Source organism: Ascaphus truei, chromosome 1 (genome assembly GCF_040206685.1).
Source record: "Ascaphus truei isolate aAscTru1 chromosome 1, aAscTru1.hap1, whole genome shotgun sequence".
In the NCBI taxonomy this organism is placed as follows: domain Eukaryota; kingdom Metazoa; phylum Chordata; class Amphibia; order Anura; family Ascaphidae; genus Ascaphus; species Ascaphus truei.
Genome location: NC_134483.1, coordinates 525521710 through 525536524, shown reverse-complemented (window position 1 = coordinate 525536524; position 14815 = coordinate 525521710).

Below are 14815 nucleotides of genomic sequence, written 5' to 3'. Positions count from 1 at the left end.
CTGCTTCCGCACAATAATATTAAAAATACATAAATGCTGCTTCATTACCATAGCGGATAGCCGCTAAGGCAATGAAGGGGTTAAGGCAGAATAGCATGTTTATTGGGTAAAATTTGCCCACAATAAACATAGCAATAAACAACATACACCCCCTGTGTATTTCAAATACATAAACAAAAATAAATACATTAAATACATATAGTACTCACCACCCATTTCTGGCTGCCACGATGAAGGTCATCCTCCTCTTCATCCTGCCCATGCCCCCTCTGCTGCTGCAAAACAGACACAAAAATGAAAACATCCAATGTAATGTGCCCTAACCCCTTAATCACCATAGCGGTTAATAACCGCTAAAGTCATTAAGGGGTTAATCCACCCTCACCCACCACTCGGGACACCTACATACCCTCCCACACTAACCCCCCACCCCATGAGGCCTAACCACCCTCAACCACTACCCAAAAGGGAGGCCTACCCACGTATTGTTGGGGAACCCCCCCCACCCCCAGTACCCACAATAGAAACAATACATTGACACACAATAAACATCATTATATTTATTAAATACATTACCCACCCCCTGTGCCCCCCCCATAAATACAAGATTTATCCTTTTACAAACAGGGTTCATAACACAGCCCCACGCTCTAGTATACCATGTGACAGAGGCTTGGGGGAGAACGGATGTGATGTAATTGAAAGCCTGTCACATGGTACTAGAGCCAATCAGAGTAGGGATAGACTTCCCACGCTCTGATTGGCTACCGTACCATGTGAGGACGGCCATGTTTCTTTTCCTGACGTCATCTTAAAGGCAATTGAAGCAAAGCCATTCTGATTGGCTGTGCTTTCATTGCCTTTAAGTGACGTCATCATTTTTTTTTTATCGGCCAAAACACATGATTTTCACGGCCCAATCAGGACCGTGGGAACATGACGAAAATGTGACGTCATAGGCCTTTAAAAGCCTATGTCGTCTCATTTTGAAGCCAGCCGCCGAGGAGGAAGGACCTCCTACTGAAGAAAAAAGACCAGGGCGTGGCCGAAGACGGGAAGAAGACCCGGAAGAAGATAGAAGAAAGAAAAATACAGATGAAGATTGATTACAAATAGAAGACCCGTGGATTGATTTGGATTTTTGGTTTAATGTTTTTTTTTTTTTTATGGTTTTTTATTTTATGGGTTCCTGTGCCTGGTGATTTTGTTCGTGAGTAAGCTGTTCAACGGGAGTCGGTGGGGTCAAGTAATGGTAAGTGGACTAAAGAAATGTATTTAATTGAACTTGTTAATTTTTTTTAATGCTTTTTTAACATGTGTATTTTTTTATTTGTGGTATATCATTTCTTGCACTGTATGTATGTATGTATGTATGTCTAGAAAGATATATACATACAGGGTAAGAAATTATGTTGTTTTAAAAGCTTGATTTGATGTGTTTTAAATTAATTTGTCTATGCTGTTATGCATAAATGTGTGTATAATGTATTTTAAAATTAGATAGATGTAATTGTTGATATTGTATGGTGTACTTGAGGTCAGGGTTAGCCTTGGTTTTCGATTTTGTATTCTTGTTGGTACTTATATTTTTTCACAGGCTAAATTGTTATGTTAAAGGCTTGAATTACAGTAGTTAATTGTTTAATTGTTAGGGATGGAATGTAAATTGTTTAGGGATGTCATTAATGAATGCTAATTGATTTATGTTTACTGGATTGGTTAAAATAGTATACTTGTTGGGAGGTATTTGTATTTTGCTTGCAATGTTATTGTTAACATTCATTTGCAGAATGTATATGGTGCATAGATTGTATGCATCATATATACAATGTAAATGCTATGTGTTGATTGGCATTTGAGGTATTTGTTTGGCAGTTGATGATTGTGATTGTAAGTTCAGTTAGAATTATTAAAGGAAATTAATTTTATTGTAGTGTGTCTGTATGGAGAAGTGTTATTTGGAGTACTGCATGTTTTTGATAACCCTTCTACATTTATTTGTATATTGGTTCATGATGTGTGTGTGTATATATATATCTCTCTCTCTCTTTGTATGTATATATATATATATATATATATATATATATATATATATATATATATATATATATATATATTGCATGATGAAGCCACTGTACAAATTCATGGCTGAAGGGTGGGTATCAGGCCAGTGTGGCTTAACCCCTTAATTACCTTTGCGGTTATTATCCGATAAAGTGTTTAAGGGGTTAATTGATATCTGAATGTAATTGCAATGTATTGGCTTTGTTTTGGCTTTGTATTTTGTGGGCAACGAAAGACCAGGATGTTGCTGGCGACGGAGGCTTCTTATTGATGAGGTCAGTAGTACTTTATTTATTAGAATATGCTAGTTAATGTGTTTAATAATGGGCAAATAATCTATTATCCCTATCTGGATAATAGTTATTTTGCACATTATTGTACTGTAGGGTGGGTGGGGGTTGAATGTATTGAATGTTTAGGCCAGGTTTATTTGTTTACATTCAGGATTTGTTCCGTGGTTCTGCGTGAGACCTCTGGAGACCGCCTGTGGTCTCCTCGGGTATCTCACGGGTATCAGGCTGGTGGTTCCATGGGTGACACCTGCGGGGATGAAGCGGTGGCCTCACATCTGTGGGGGCACCGCGGACCCATAGTCTGCGGGGATGAAGCGGTGGTCCCACATCCGTGGGGGCACCGCCGACCCATAGGTGCGGGGATGAAGCGGTGGTCCCACATCCGTGGGGGCACCGCGGACCCGTAGTGAGCCCTCGTGAGTTCCCCAGACCCCCGTGGGAACCACCCGACGCCCCGCAGACACCTGTGGATCTGACCCGGGGCTGCCAGACATCCTTGGGCCTACCGTGGGGACCCAATTGTGGCCCACAGTGACCCAAGGAGACCACCTGGGGGCCATGGCGGTTTGCGGGACCCACCAATAGGCCTCCAGAACCTGTTTGAAACGAGCTGCTGCTACCCTGTATGTCTGTCAGGTGCCCCGCCAGCCCACCGGGGACTCGCGTGGGGCTGTGTTATGAACCCTGTTTGTAAAAGGATAAATCTTATATTTATGGGGGTGCACAGGGGGTGGGTAATGTATTTAATAAATATAATGATGTTTATTGTGTGTCACTGTATTGTTTTTATTCTGGGTACTGGGGGTGGGGGGAGGTTCCCCAACGGTATGTGGGTAGGCCTTCCTTGTAGGTAGTGGGTGAGGGTGGTTAGGGCTCACAGGGTGAGGGGTTAGTGTGGGAGGGTATGTAGGCGTCCCGAGTGGTGGGTGAGGGTGGGTAACCCCTTAATGACTGTAGCGGTTATTAACCGCTATGGTGATTAAGGGGTTAGGGCACATTACATTGGATGTTTTCATTCTTGTGTCTGTTTTGCAGCAGCGGAGGGGGCATGGGCAGGATGAAGAGGAGGATGGCCTTCATCGTGTCAGCCGGACATGGGTGAGTGCTATATGTATTTCATGTGTTTATTGCTGTTTATGTATTTAAAATGGGCACATTCACTATTATCCCTTCGTGGATAATAGTAATTGTGGCCATTACTATACTGTATGTGTTAAGGGGGGAGGGGGGTTATTTCTTTATAAGTATGTATGTGTTTAGACATTAATTTGGGGGGGGCACATAATTGGTAATGAAGGCCTGCGGGTAACACCCGAGGGCCCCTGCCGGCCTATAGTATCATTGATGTGCATATAAGTGTATGTTAGGGGTTGTTGGGGTTATATATATATATATATATATATATATATATATATATATATATATAAATATATATATATATATATATATATATATATATATATATATATATATATATATATATATATATATATATATGTATATTTATTTATTTATTTATTTATATAGAGATATTTATTTATTTAGATTTATTTATTTATTTATTTATTTAGTGTGGGGCTGCTGTGTGTGATTATTTTTTATTGCGGGTAGTGGGGGTGGGTGAAGGGAGTATTTGCCCCAACGGTGGTTGTTTAGGGCTTGCGGGTGGGTAGCGGGAGGGTTTAACCCCTTCATGACCGTAGCGGTATTAACTGCTACGGTCGTGAAGGGGTTAAGTGCACCCACAACCCCCCTGCAAGCCCTAAACAAACAACAAGGGCCAAATACCCCCTTCACCCACACCCGCTACCCACAATAAACCTGGCATGGTGGGTTAACCCCTTCATTGCCTTAGCGGTTAGCCGCTAAGGTAATGAAGTGGGCTGTACTGTACATGCATTTTTCCTGCCTCGGATGCATGCCGGAGGCCTCCGGTGCGGGTATCAGCTCCGGAGACCCCCGGCATCAATCACAGACAGGAAAAAGGGCTGATTTTTTCTAAGTGTCGCCCTTGCCGATGCTTCTCCTCCACCAAGTTGCCAACTTTAGTTGGCGGGCTGGATTGCCGAAAAACTCTCCATTCTGGAGTGTCGATCAGCAGCGAAAAGCTAATCGGGGCTACCTGAATTCCACCGAGTTCAGAAAGTGCCGATAAGTGGCTTATCGGCAGCCGGATGCCGATAATTTTTTATCGGGAAGAAAAGTTGGCAATAATTCCCACTTATCGGCGCTTACTGAATCGGGAGGGCAAAAAATGCCGAAAAAGCCTTATCGGCGCTTACTGCATAAGGCCCTTAGTTTTAGATCTAATAACATTTTAGGTTTGAAATGTGTTAAAATCCTAACGGGTTCACAAACATTTTCTCGCCACTGTAGATAAATACAGATGTTGCAACAACGGGAACAATTACCTTGGCTACAGATGTAGGTACCTAGATAAATAATTAGATATTGTAGGTACACTGCACGTTTCATTAAAGAAAAACAAAGACAATTACTTTTTTTCTATTCAGAAAAATTACATTGTCAAGACATTTTCTTTGAATCTATCTTTGCTTGATTAAATAATAATACCTGTTACTTACTGTCTGATCTTTTCTAACTACTAAATAATCTTAAAATATGCTTAGATGTACAATTTATAAAACATACAGTACCCTGTTGTCAAGCTAGGCTGCTTTTATTTGAAAGATTTAGGCTTTTTCTAATAAAATATTCAGGAACAAATTAAATACTTGGGCCCATACTGCATGCTCACATAAAAAAAAAACATATTGTGGAAGCTGCGAGAATGTCTTACATTTGTTTAAGCAAAATTCAAAGCCCTGAGCTTCTTAGTTTAAATAACCTTCTTTTAAATACACAAAAAAGCCAATATAAAATCATATGTTTTTTTTCTTCTAGATATTTACTTTTGTCTGTCTCTCTACAGCATATTCAATATGTTTAACTTATGTAATCACATCATTTTTTTTATACAACATCATGAACTTTACTTTACAAAGCCAAAAGGATGAAAATACGCTTTGTTTTTTCACGATCTCAACTGAGAGTTCTCAATGATAAAAAGAGAGCAGTCACTGCAGACAGTACACGAAGATGAAACATGACTGTTTTTACAATATTGAACATAGCACCTTGGAGAAAAGCCCTTTTCTATTTTTCCTAATCTATTTGCTGTTCTGTGAGTATTTTTCACTAGATTCTTGTGTCTTCAAGTTAAACTATTAATCTTATGCCATATATAATTATCTCTGCCATGCCTCATGGGATATTTTAATAAGCTTTATAAAAAAAAAAAGCTTTGACTTTCTTAAACCTCTTTTAAAGGCCTTATCCTATTCTGTAGCAAAAAAAAAAAAAATTATTTAAGGATGGAACTCACATCCTTTCAAGTAAATATTAATTGATAGTTAAATGAGGATGGCTCATAATCACATAATACACCTCCAGGGTAGACAAATACAGTCCAAAAAGAGATAGATAGACCAAAAGTGGTTTATATACAATACCACCCTAAATACACCATGTGTCTAGAGTACTCCTGATAAGCTTGGAAATTAGGATAATTTGGCTATGCAAAAATTACTTAAATTGGCCTCTACTACTACAAAGGACACTCCCTCGACCTGTTTTCCCACGTCTGCTTAGTCATTAACACTCCCTTCCTTCTCTGTTATCAACACCTTCTAATCTTCAGCCTCATTCTACCCCTCTGCACACTGTATAACTCCTACTTCCACACCCGCATACAGAAACTTACATGTTGGCTAGTTGATTCTGCCCCTTTTTAAGTGCCACATCTTAAGTGTCTGTTGAGTTAAGATGAAGTTAAATTGGAAATTAACAAAAAAGGAAGAACTGGATTCAGCACTTTGATATCCTCCAATACCTGAAAACTCTCTCATCCTAAATTTCTCTCCATACTACCTGAGCAGCATACCAATATGTCCTCCATATTGTTGTTTCTGTTTGCAGTTTCCTCACTCCTTTGTAAAAGTTTCTTTTCTATTTTCTTTTCCCCACTCTCCTCCTCCAATCCACATTGCTTCATCTCTCCTTTCCCCCACATTTGCCTGTGCCCAGACACTGCATCACTATATACTTACCTCTACCCCCACTAATTCTGCACACCTCAATAAAACCTCCCCCCCCCCCCACCCACACACATACACAAACCCTCTTCTCACCACCTTTCTTATTCTCTCTCTACTCCTCTTTCTCTCTAGTTTCCAAATCTTGGACCTGGCCATAAACACACCCGCTCTTGCCCACACCCCCTTCTTACTCCTCCCTCCCTGCTAAGGGTATTAACCCATATAACTTAATAATACCTATTTCTTGTGTGCCTTACTGCTCTCTTCTCCTGTGCCCTCGGTAATGTCTGATTTCTGACCACCAAGTCTCTGGCTGTACACTACATAGTCTCTTCTCAATTTCCTCATCTCTTTGCTCTAACAGAGACCTGGATCTCATGAAATGGCTCTGCTGTGGAGGAACATGTCTTCTATGGTGTATCTCTTTCTCTCACACTCCATGGCCCAATGGCAAAGGTAGGTCTACTCCTCTTTCTCCACTGCTAATATCAGCTCTGTCCTATGCCTACAGTATATCTGTTTATTTCTCTTCCTTTAAGGTTCACACTGCCCAGATTTTCTATCCTCTTTTTCTATGCTTATGGAAGTCATCTACAGACAGTATTCCTCAACATCCTTTACCTCCAATTTCCTCTCTGACTTTGAAAACTGTAATTCCTTCTTTCTCTCCTCAGGCTTTCCTATCCTTTTACTGGGGGTCTTCAACTGTCATATTGCTGATCCCTCAATCTCCCATAAATATCACCTTCTCTCTTTAACCTTGTCCTTTGGCATCCACCAATTGATCAATTCCAACACCCACAAGGATGGTCACTACTGGGATCTGTTCTTTACTAAAAACTGTTCCCTTACTGATTTCTCTATCTCTCCCCTTCCACTCTCTGACCATTAGCTCCTATCTTTCACACCTGGTTCCACTCTCCTCCTTACAACCTGTTCTACTCACTACTCCCGAGACCTTTGGTCCCTTGACTTCTTGATCTACTTTAATGCTAATCTATTTTCTCTCTTTCACCTTACCTAGAACCTGACAATCTGGTAAATTCTAAAATCTCTATCCTCTCCTCTTGATCTATATGAAACTTTGTTGATCCAGCACGCCCATGTCTCTAACCTACTGCTGCGGCCGAGTTTATTCGAGCATTTGCCCGGTCTCGGCCGCAGCAGTAACCTGGCGCGCGCCGCAGGGTGCCGGGCGCGCGCCGAAGCCGCGGAGGAGCGCCCTCCGATCGGGGCTTTCTCCTCCCCGCTGCCGGGTCCGCCAGGTCCCCCGGAACCCTCTGCCGCCCTCGGGGAGACCTGGACGCGCGTGCAGGGGGCGCAGGCTCCCGATGACGCGTGACCGCGCGTCAGTGACGTGCGGCACGCCGAGGGAGTGGGGCTAGCAAGCCGGGACATGTCCCGGCTTGCGGTACTAGCCCTACTCAAATTAAACGTGTCGCCAGTGTACTGCCATGGCTCAATTCACAAACAAGCTTCCATCACACATGCACATCCTTCTCTGAATGATTATGGAGGAAATGTATTTTGGTCTCTGTTGTTAACATGTATTCATGGCCTATTGTTCAGTCTGTTGGTGTACCTCCGGGCTCTGTTAGGGGACCTCTTCTTCTCTCTCTACACACAATTTCACTTGGTGATTTCATCAACTCTTTTGGTATTAGGTATCCTCTTTATGCAGATAATATGTACAGATGCAGCGGCCGTTATTCGAGCATTTACCTGGGTAAATGTTGCGTTAGGCCACGTGGTGTTGCGAGATGCTCCGTTGCAGACATAATGGCCAATTGGATTAACACAGAGGGGTCCCTGCTGTGTGAGTCCTACCGGGGTCGGCCTGTCTGTAAGAGACTGTAGAGTCATTCTAACTGCGTGCCACTCACAGGCAATCGTAGGTTTTTTTTTTTTTAATTTTAAACATTACAGAAATGTAGCAGGGGGTCTCCAGAGCAGAACCACATTTATTTCAGGTCCGGGTAACCACTACTTCCCGAGATACAGGCCCCATTATTTATTTATAAAATGTTTTAACAGGAAGTAATACATTGAGAGTTTGCCTCTCGGTTTCAAGTACAGATGCAGCTACGAGTATCTGAACACTGCTTTGAAAAATCTGGGGCAATCTCCCAGTAATGCTGCAACATTTCTCTGACATTTCTGCAGAAAGACTAATGGCACATCAGATTAACACAGCAGGGATCCCTAGTCAGTTTGAATGGGACTGCCAGGGACCCCCGCTGTGTTAATCCGATATGCCATTAATCTGTCTGCAGAAATGTCACAGAAATGTTGTAGCATTACTGGGAGATTGCCTCAGATTTTGCAAGGCAAGTGTTCGGATACTCATGGCTGCATCTGTATGTCCTGGGCATAGAGCTAAGATGACAAATAATACATGGTTCCTGTAAGAGATGTGTGCAGAGGTACACAATGGAGACTGGTTTTAAGGTGAAATTAAATAAGGCTTTATTGCGCCTGTTGCTTTAAACACAACAAACATGTGAAAATCCACAAACAAAATCTGCTCCATGTTGAAGTATATTTACACTTGTAGTCCAGCGATTCACCAGCCCAAATCATAGAGACATTTATATTTATATAGACAGACATAGATAATCAGTCTTATAAGAAAAGTCTTATCTATCTCGTAGTTTTAGGGGGAAGGCTTCTCTCTTTCCTGGGTTGCTACCTTTTCCTCAGGTTATCTCAGCATTCAGGTGTAGAAGTCTTGTGAGCTCCAAACAACTGTGATCCGTCTATCAGTCTCATCTGTGAGACTCAGGAACCTCTGCTCTGTCTGTTTCCTTGGTCAGCCCAGTTGTGGACTAAGGAATCTCTGTTCCTATCTCAAAGGCAGGCTTTTCTAACCAACCTCTAATCAGTCAGGTGGTGTTGGTTAATTGACTACCAGCAGTTAACTACCACACTGCTGGATTAGAGGCACCTTTTTGAACAGGGACAAATCTCTTGTTACAGTTACAAATACAGTTACATAAATGAACAGGATATACATTATATATAAGACATTGCATGCACAGTTAAAGATAATATACTGTATATTATACTGCACCGACACACTTTATTCGAGCAAATACCCGGTATGTACCTGGCAGATACCTGGAATGCGCCGCTCCTCACCTCTGACAAGCCCCGTTGCATTTGCCTTCCCAGCCTGGGTTCATGCCTGGCTGATGGGCGGCTGATCTGTTAAATGATAATGATTAGGATTTAATAGGCTGCAATGCTTCGCGTGTCTACCAGATGGCATAAATTCATGAATTGTAATGCAGTATATATATATGTACTGTGCAGTATTGCAGCCAGCGGGAATAAAATGCTTCAATCCCTGCCGGAAAATAACTCAATGCACTCGGGCAGAAAACAGTCACAAACCTCAATACAACCGGGTATACCCGAATTCGTGGGACTAGCCGAGCTCGAATAAAGTGTGTCGCCAGTGTAGGTGTATGTAACAGTTACAGACCAGATTAAAATGTGAGACACTGGTTTTGTTTTGAAAGAGCTTAATCTGGGGTTCTCCAATTTATATTCTAAAAAAATTATAGGGATTTTAGCTCCACACATGCTTAGATTATTTAATGGAGTCCTGGTGGGAGAGCCCTTCACAGAACAGATGCTCCAGGCGTCGATATCCCTGATTCATAAGAAAGACAAAGATCCCACAAATTGCCAAAGTTATAGGCCGATATCATTGATCAATTCAGACGTTAAAATCTACTCCAAATTACTGGCCAATAGATTGAGCACGGTTCTGCCAAGGCTTATTCACCCGGATCAGGTTGGCTTCATTAGAGAAAGACAAGCGGACGACAATACTAGAAGGATTGTAGATATTATTGATTTCATTAATGCCAACGGGATCCGAGGACTAGAACTAACTTTAGATGCGGAGAAAGCCTTCGACAGGATTGACTGGCCATATATGGAGTCCACGCTTGGGGCATTCGGGTTCGGGGGTAAAATTCTGGGGGCAATAAAAGCATTATATGCAGCCTCGGCAGCAAGGGTGGTTCACCAAGGCTTCCCATCGGAGCTGTTTAAAATCAAAAGCGGTACTAGACAGGGCTGCCCACTCTCGCCCTTGTTGTTTGCCTTATGCGTGGAACCGCTAGCAGCACACATCCGTAGTAACCCGGACATATCGGGAATCAAAATTCACACACAAGAACATAAAGTGGCTCTATACGCAGATGACATCATCTTGGCATTGACAAAGCCGCTTACCTCGCTACCCAATCTGTTTGCCCTCCTAGCGAGATTTAACAGAATCTCAGGTTTTAAGATTAATCAGGCTAAATCTGAGGCGCTCAGTCTGAACATCCCAAAAGAAACAGAGAAATTAATAGAAATTAATTTTAAATTTAAATGGCAGCCTAAAACTATAAAGTACCTAAGGGTGCATCTTACCAAACAGAGCGCCTCTCTCTACCAGGCGAACTATCCTAATCTGCTGAGGGCCCTTAAAAAGGAACTCAAAGACTGGTCCGCATACGGAATCTCCTGGATTGGCAGAATCTATTGTGTGAAGATGAACATTCTCCCCCGGTTATTGTATCTGTTCCAAACTCTCCCGATACCTGTGGTGAGATCGGAGATCAAGGAGCTGCAGAACCTAGTCACGAAATTCATATGGAAAAATAAAAAACCACGGGTAAAAATGATAATTATGCAAAGGCCTAGAGAAACTGGGGGCTTAGCGGTGCCGTGCTTGTTGCGTATTATAAAGCGGTGCAACTATGCCAAATTACTCAGTGGCATGGTGACCCGGAGCTGCGACGATGGGTGGCACTGGAGAGGGAGTTGTGCGCCCCGCTGGAGCTCAGGGACTTAATTTGGTACCCTAAATCTAGACTAAAGGATTTAAAGGAGCCGCTGACCTCTGTGCTCAACTCGATGTCGGTCTGGGAGGCGGCTAAAGATAATCACTCATTGACCTCAAAACACACTTTAATGGCTCCCTTATACGGGAATCCAGAGTTTGCTCCAGGGCTAGATGGTAAGAATTTCACACTATGGCAAAACATGGGTTTCAGAGGGCTGAAGGACCTGGAGGGGCACGACACTATCAAACCATTTGATCAATTATTTATTTATTTATAAAATATTTTACCAGAAAGTAATACATTGAGAGTTACCTCTCATTTTCAAGTATGTCCTGGGCACAGAGTAAAACAAATAACACATGGTTACAAGTACAGTTACATAAATGAACAGGGTATACATTATATACAAGACATTGCATGCACAGTTAAAGAAAATATATATTATGAGCGTATGAAACAGTTACAGATCAGGTTAATATGTGAGACAGCCTTAGATTTGAAAGAACTTAAACTGGTGGTGGATGTGAGAGTCTCTGGTAGGTTGTTCCAGTTTTGGGGTGCACGGTAGGAGAAGGAGGAACGTCCGGATACTTTGTTGAGCCTTGGGACCATGAACAGTCTTTTGGAGTCTGATCTCAGGTGATAGGTGCTGCAAGTGGTAGGGGTGAGGAGCTTGTTCAGGTAGCTGGGTAGCTTGCCCATGAAGAATTTAAAGGCAAGACAGGAAAGGTGAACCTTGCGCCTAAACTCTAGTGTTGACCAATCTAGTTCTTTGAGCATTTCGCAGTGATGTGTGTTGTAGTTGCATTGGAGAACAAAATGACAAATTGAATTGTAGAGGGTGTCAAGTTTGCTAAGGTGGGTTTGAGGTACCGAGCCATATACTATGTCTCCATAGTCAATAATTGGCATTAGTATCTGCTGTGCGATACAATTTCTGACCAGGAGACTTAGGGAGGATTTGTTCCTGTAAAGTACCCCTAGTTTGGCATAGGTCTTGGTTGTCAGGGTATCAATGTGCATACTGAATGTTAAGTGGGAGTCAAACCATAAGCCCAAGTATTTAAAACTAGGGTAGTGTTAGCGTTGGTTCTAATCAGGAGCTCAGTCACTGGAAGCTTTACAAATTTAGTCTTGGTCCCAAATACCATTGTTACAGACTTGTCAGTGTTTAAAAACAGTTTGTTTTGGGAAATCCAGTTTTCGAGTCTCAAAAAGTCAGACTGAAGTATGTGTTGAAGGTCAGAGAGGCTATGGCTGTGTGCATATAGGATTGTGTCATCTGCATACATGTGTATTGAGGCTTCCTTACAAGCTGTGGGAAGATCATTAATTGTAACACACTAATTACACTAAAATTACAGTCAGAAAAAGACATCCCCAACACAGAATACCTTAGATATCTCCAGGTCCGGGCATTTTACACCAAGCACTTAACTAGACCACCGCTAACTAATTTCGAGAGGCTCTGTGAGCGGGGCTCCGACACACAGGGACTCATCTCTGCTTTGTACAAAGAGATGGTCAGAGCTGACATTGACGGTTCGCACAAACCCAGATTTGCGACACAATGGGAGACAGACCTGACAGGGCCACTAGAGGACGAAGACTGGACAGAAATATTTAAGGCAGCGGCCAGTAGCTCGATCTGTACGACATTGAAGGAGGATTCATATAAAGTATTAATGAGGTGGTATCTCACCCCAGTTAGACTGGCGAAATTAATTTCAGGATCTTCCCCTCTCTGTCCCAGGCAGTGAGGGGAACAGGGGGATCTGGTGCAGATGCTGTGGTCCTGCCCACGACTCATACCAGTGTGGACTCAAATTAGATATTGGTAACAGAGGATTTTGGGCCTCACAATTCAACTAGACCCGTGGGTGTTTCTATTAGGTAAGCCTACGCAAGAAGTGTCTAGATCAGGGAACAAATTGATAGCACACTTTGCTATGGCTATGAGGTGCAAGACCGCAGCACTGTGGAAGCAGAATGCAATTCCATCAATAGATAAAATTCGGAACAGAATTTGGTTCGTTTGCCAGATGGAAAAGTTGACGAGTTTGGTCAACGACACTGGCCCAAATTTCCAAAAAGTCTGGCTGCCTTGGCTGGCGCAGAAAGATATCCCGGGGGTGAGCAATGCCTCCATCTGGCTCTAATAAGATCAGGTGGGTTCTCCTTTGATGGTCGGCAGGAGCTGGAGTTAGTGGAACATGGGGACGACAATAGCCCCTTCCCGCGAAGTAACAGAAGGCGGTGTGCGCCCCCCCTTACCCGGTGCCACAGAGAGACACAGACGGGCGTGATTCCGGATCACCTGTACAGGATTGGAGAGCATCAGAGATAACTCTTCTACCCACCGCCCCCCACCTCCATACCTTCTTGTCCATCCCTTCCCCTGTTTGTATTGATGTCGTATGTCCTGCATTATGTTTTACGGCATTCATGAGATACTTGTATGCAATATTCTGAAAACCCAATAAAAAGAAAGTTGAAAAAAAAAGAAAGAGCTTAATCTATTTGATGCTTTGAGAGTCTCCAATACATTGTTCCAGCTTTGGGGTACACGGTAAGAGGAGGAGCGTCCGGCTTCTTTGTTGAGCCTTGTGACCATGAACAGTCTTTTGGAGTCAGATATCAGATGATAAGTGCTGCATATGGTAGGGGTGAGGAGCTTGTTCGGATAAATGGGTAGCTTGCATAGAAAGTATTCGACGGCAAGACAGGAAAGATGAACTTTGCACCTAGACTCAAGTGATTACCAATCTAGTTCTTTAAGCATTTCGCTGTGATGTGTGTTGTAGTTGCATTGGAGAACAAAACGGCATATTGAGTTGTAGAGGGTGTCAAGTTTGCTAAGGTGGGTTTGGGATGCTGAGCCGTATACTATGTCCCCTGGCTCGGTACCGGTTTTGGGGTGCCGGTATCTCCTATTCATAGAAATGTCTCACATCACGTGATCGGGACACTTCCATGCATAGGAGATACCTGCACCCCATAACGGGGCCTGTATCTCGGGAAGCAGGGGGTCGCCGGACCTGAAACCAATGCGGTTCTGCTCCGGAGACCCCCTGCTCATCTACACTATTCATAAATTTAAATGAAAACATGTAGTAGGCACCAATACACAACAGGTGGCGGGGGTCCCCGGGTGGTCCCCACAGGTGTCCGCATGCCCCACAGTGCACCCCAGAGGGGTTCCCACTGTTGTCTGGGGGCCCTCGGGAGGTCTCTGCTAGGCTTTGTGGGCCTCCAGGTGGTCACCATGGGTGCCCGTGGGCCACAATGGGGTCCACAGGGGTCCCTGGGGGTGTCTGGGGGTCCCTGGGCCATCCCCACAGGTGTATGGGGCCCCTAGGGTGGCTCCCAGGGGTGTCTGGGTGCTCTCAGGTGGTCTCCTCAGGCCCCCAGTGCCCCCACAGCAGTGGGGGCCCCGGTTCATCCCCACAGGTGTCCATGGGTTCTCAGGTGGTCCCCATGGGCATCTGTGGGTCATCAGGAGGTCCCCATGGGTCCC